Genomic DNA, 5,325 nt, shown 5'->3' on the forward strand with positions numbered 1-5,325 from the left:
TTGATCTGAGTATTCATGTCTTCCTTAAATTCTCCCCTCTTTTCACTACTGCTTCTCCTTACTTCCTATCTTCTTCTTTTGGAATGCTTGTTAGATATGTCATTCAGAGAGCCCTTATGCCACCATAATACTAGTTAATTTGCTGTCACTCTGGTTTTGACTTTTTTTTTTTTTGGCTGGACACAGTATGCTTTGTTGATGGTAGGGCTCCCCAGGTCCCTCCCCTTCTTCAGGGAGTCTGGGATGCAAACCGTGTAAAGGTTGGGAGATTCTCAGTATGTGTCGGGGGATGAGTTGAGGCAAGGACTCCCCGGCAGCTGAGAGCCCATCTCTAGCTCTTGCTCTTGCTGCAGCTGGTGACCAGGGGGCTCTTACTCCTTGGAGGCCATGTAGACCATAAGGTCCACCACCTGATTGCTGTAGCCAAATTCATTGTCATACCAGGAAATGAGCTTGACAAAGTGGTCATTGAAGGCAATGACTGGCCCAGCATCGAAGGTGGAAGAGTGGGTGTCACAGGAGACTCCCTGGTCCTCAGTGTGGCCCAGGATGCCTGTGAGAGGGCCCTCCGATGCCTGCTTCACCACCTTCTTGATGTTATCCTATTTGGCAGCTTTGTCCAGGCAGCAGGTCTGATCCACGACTGACACATTGGGGTGGGGACACGAAGACCATGCCAGTGAGCTTCCTGTTCAGCTCAGCCAAGACCTTGCCTGCAGCCTTGGCGGCACCAGTAGAAGCAGGGATGATGTCCTGGGCAGCCCCTCAGATATCATGCCACAGCTTTCCAGAGGGGCCATCCACGGTCTTCGGTATGGCAGTGATGGCATGGGCTGTGGCCCATGATGCCAAAGTTGTTATGGATGACCTTGGTCAGAGGGGCCAAGCAGTTGGTGCAGGAGGCATTGCTGACCATCTTGAGGGAGTTGTCATACTTCTCATGGTTCATGTTCCTCACAAACATAGGGGGCATCAGCAGAGGGGGCAGAGATGATGACCATCTTTACCCCACCTTTAAAGTGAACCCCAGTCTTCTCCATAGTGGTAAAGACCCCAGTGGACTCCAGAACATACTCAGCACCAGCATCACCCCATTTGATGTTAGTGGGATCCTGCTCCTGGAAGATGGAGATGGGCTTTCCATTGATGACAAGTTTCCCATTCTCAGCCTTGACTGTGCCATTGAATTTGCTGTGGCTGGAATCATACTGGAACATGTAGACCATGTAGTTGAGGTCAATGAAGAGGTCATTGATGTGACAATATCTATTTTGTCAGAGTTAAAAGCCCAATGTGGCCACATCTGTTTTCTGTGACTTTCACCATGATGTATCGGGGACATGGCTGACACTGCACCAGAAAATGGGGCTGTCTGTTGAACAGGGAGGAGCCGAGAGCTTGAGTTCTTTTTAGACTTCTGTCAGCTGGGAATTTTTCTTTCAGGATTCATTATGATTATTAAAATAGCTATGGGGCGCCTGGGTAGCTCAGTTTGTTAAGCGTTTAACTTCAGCTCAGGTCATGATCCCAGGGTCCTGGGTTCGAGCCCCATGTCGGGCTCCCTGCTCAGTGGGGAGCCTGCTTCTCCCTCTCTCTCTGCTCCTCTCTCCTACTTGTACTCTCTCTCTCTCCCAAATAGATAAATAAAAATCTTGAAAAAAATAGCTATATTTTATTCAGTATTTATATGTCCTTAGAGCAGAGTTTGGTGTTAGGTCAGTTTGCTACATTGATAAAACTACTATATACATTACTTTTTATAGTTTAAGAGGCCACTGTTCTAATGTATTTCGAATAACACTGATTCCATGCAACAGTATGAGAGTATGTTTGGTAGGCTTTTCTACTTGCCTTCATGATCATTTACTAGGAGATGTGTTTGTTTTACCATTCTCACAGAAAAAAAAGAGCCCTTTCTGACTCAAACATAAGAACATACAATTGTATGTTTAACTACAAATACTACAACTAAACTTTATGGCATTTAGGGATCTTATTTTCAGACTAGTATAGGGCATGTTTGACTATACTCATTGTATCACGTTGGTATAATGAACAAACGTCACATAGCATGTGTATCTTTGTCTGATTGAAATAACCTATGGTTTGTATCATTTCTCAAGTTTAGATCATTGATTTTCCCTGTGTGGACCTCATGGAGTTAAAATTATGCCTGGTAATTGCTGAGGTTGTTCATCTCCACTCAGTGGCTGGGAGATCTAAAATTATTGGTGGGGCACTACCAAGCACACATGCAAGTTAGAGAAATCAAAGGAGCAAGCAAATGCAGTGAGAAACTGGCCAGGATGACCAGGATAAGTCATGGCCGGAAGAGAAAACAGACCCATTATGGATGATTAGCTCATCAAAAGATCATGAATTATGCCTGAGTTGGAACTGAAACTGCCCCACGCAATCTTTAGTTACGTACTAGGATGAGGGTGAGCCCACCTTTTTTTATGGTTTAGAATGCTTCGTCTCTGCAAAATATCGGATCCTGCTTTAGACATGTTAATTTCTACACGTTGGACATAGTTCAATATTTTTGCATGAGAGCCTTTCTTGGAGAGGAGACGATAAGCTGGACGCAATAAAGATATGGTGGAACCATTGACCCAAGGCACATAATAAGTTTGAAAGGAAATGTTGTCCCCTCGTCTCCCCATTAATGGAGCCCTGTAACTATTGGAGGACAGACTGAATGTGAAAAGTGGTTTAAAATATGGGTATTTTTGACTTTGGAGAAAAACTATGTCAACAAAATTGCAGTCATTTCAATTTAAAGAATATTCCCGCCTAAGATTATTACTGAATTTTGTATATGTTTTAAGATGCTAGTTCTTATGTTTTGCTTTATTTATTCAGCTGTAAGAAATAGCCGTGGCTGACTGAATACAGAGAAATAGGAACGGCACCATAAAATGAACTAGACTTTTTTTTTTTCCTTTCCATTATATCTTATTTATTTCTTGGTCTCTTTCAGCCCTAAAGCTGATCATTATTCTGAACTCTATTTTAAGATCAGCCTGTAGTACATTGGACTTGGAATCCTACTGCTATTATTGTTCCTTGACTTTTATTCCAAATTACATTGTAAGAATTCAGTAGAGAGTATATTAAAATTACACTCAGAGAAGAGGAGTCAAGCTTTAAATAAATAAATAATGGAAGTCTACAAATTGATAAGAAAATCTGGTGAAATAAAATGTTGGACAAAAATCCATACAATTCTAAAAATAGTAACAGAACTACTTTTAGCAGGTTATTTACTTAAATTCAGCTATGAGTTTTGAATGTTCATTGCTACCTTTTTTGAATCAACTTCACCGCATATAAAGTTTAGAGATTTATTTGAATATAAAGTTTTACTTTTTTGCTTTTAGTAATATTATGTGTGTGTGTGTATTATTACAAAATGAATTAACAAATGTTGTTTTCTCTCCCCCCAGAATCCAGTTGCATCTACCTGATAGTTAAATTTTTAGAATCTTAAAATCCCCTGAAGGATTTTTCAGCCTATGACTCTGATAAATTTCTTTAGCTATCAGGCAGGTGCAGTTACATTGTAGAAAGAGCATAGATTTTTCCAGTCAGAAAATCGGTGTTCAAAGCCTCTCTGTTTCAATTACAATTTTCATGACCTCAGACCAGTTAATATCACTAGAACTCAGTTTCCTCATCCATAAAGTGGGGGAATTAATATCTGCTTCCTGAGTCCTCTAATTATTAGGCCTTGCTGTTTTTATAAGCAAAGCATCTGTCTACTCTGTTGTGTGATTTGAGACATTCAATGATGATTGTCCTCTTAACATTTCTCCCATGGGTATTACTGTAGTATTTAAAAATTCCATATCATATTTACATGTGAGTTATTGAAGGTTTATTTAACAATGTACATTTTTCTGAACAGAGTAAAGCTTTTGAAGCCATTATTAGATTATAAAAGTGAAGTTGATTGAAATTTTTTTCTGTCACCTAAAACCCTGATATTCAAAGTGCTGTCCCCAAACTAGCAGATGTGAGTATCATTAAGGAGTTGGTTAGAAATGTAGAATCATGAGCTCCAACCCAGTCCTACTGAATGAGAATATGCATTTTAATAAGATACCAGTGAGTCACGTGCACATTAAAGTCTGAGAAACACTTATCTGCATGACTCCTGAAGAAATGGGGTAAATTTTGACGTGGGAAAGTGGTTTAAATCTGGGCAGGAAAGGGAAAGATTATCGTAGTAGAGGACCTTGTATATCAGACAATAGCAGGAAGACAAGACAAGGAGGGGAGACAGAAAGAGGGCTCCAGAGGAGACATGCAACCCATTTCACAATCCCTAAAGGGATGTAGCCATTATGACAAAGACTATGGGTAATCTGAAGAAAAAACAAAAAAACCAGACAGAGAACTTCAATGCAGAGAGCTTCAATGTTATAAGGACTATTTTTCATTTTTATTTAAATCTTTCTCAATTCAAAAGAAGAACTTCTTCTAGGCTAGTAAAACTTTTTACAGACTCTGGAATGATAAGCAGATTTGCATGTTAGTTCATGTTCACCCTACAAAACATGAAATGCCTGATCAATTCTAAGACATAAAAAATCTATAGTAATATAGATACAGTCTGTGATCTCTGTATAAATGTGGGACACTTTTACCCTTATTCTTGAAAACTAATTGGCTTTGGGCCCTATTTGTCAAAAGGTACTTGATTTCATCCAGCCAATGAGATCTATGTCTTTGTATAAATCAAACTATTTTTGAAGTTTTAAGCATCATTCCACTAATAGTAAAGCAGGACCATTTTTTTTTCTTTTTTGAATTTTAGTCCACAATGTAAATGAATTCATTGGATGAAAACGAGTTAAAGATAATCAAACTGTAGAAGTGACCTTTGGAAAGTCTACTTGAAAAAGTGCTGTGAAGTTCCCACTCTGAGGCTATTTTCTCAGTGATTCACAGCATGACATCGAGAAGTCATTTCATTTCCTTTGCTATTTGAAAATGGGTGGATTAAAAGTCAGACTGTGAAGTAAAAGTGAGTGAATGACAAAAAATTATATAGATTTTCTATTCATGAAAAGAGTGTATATTGAAGCCATGTGGGTTCGTTTATCTATATATCGAATATCTATAGCTAAATTTATATTTATGGAAAGCAGAAATTGCCAGTGGAGACATCAAGAACATTTGTAGTTAAGGGGGAGATGTCCTGATAGCAGTACATTCACAGGCAATTTTACTCTTTGCAGAATGGTGAAACTTGTTTCATTTTCTCAACAAATATATCTTAGGCCACCTACTTTGCCCAAAGAACTAAACTAAGCATTA

The 5,325-nt window shown here is 39.2% G+C and overlaps 1 pseudogene; it reads right to left on the reverse strand.

Annotated features, from left to right (window-relative positions):
* Positions 1–289: 289 nt before the first annotated feature.
* LOC118011414 lies at positions 290–1,241 on the reverse strand (annotated as a pseudogene).
* Positions 1,242–5,325: the final 4,084 nt, after the last annotated feature.

This window comes from Mirounga leonina, unplaced genomic scaffold (assembly GCF_011800145.1).
Source record: "Mirounga leonina isolate KUSES-001 unplaced genomic scaffold, KU_Mleo_1.0 Mir_101664, whole genome shotgun sequence".
In the NCBI taxonomy this organism is placed as follows: Eukaryota; Metazoa; Chordata; class Mammalia; order Carnivora; family Phocidae; genus Mirounga; species Mirounga leonina.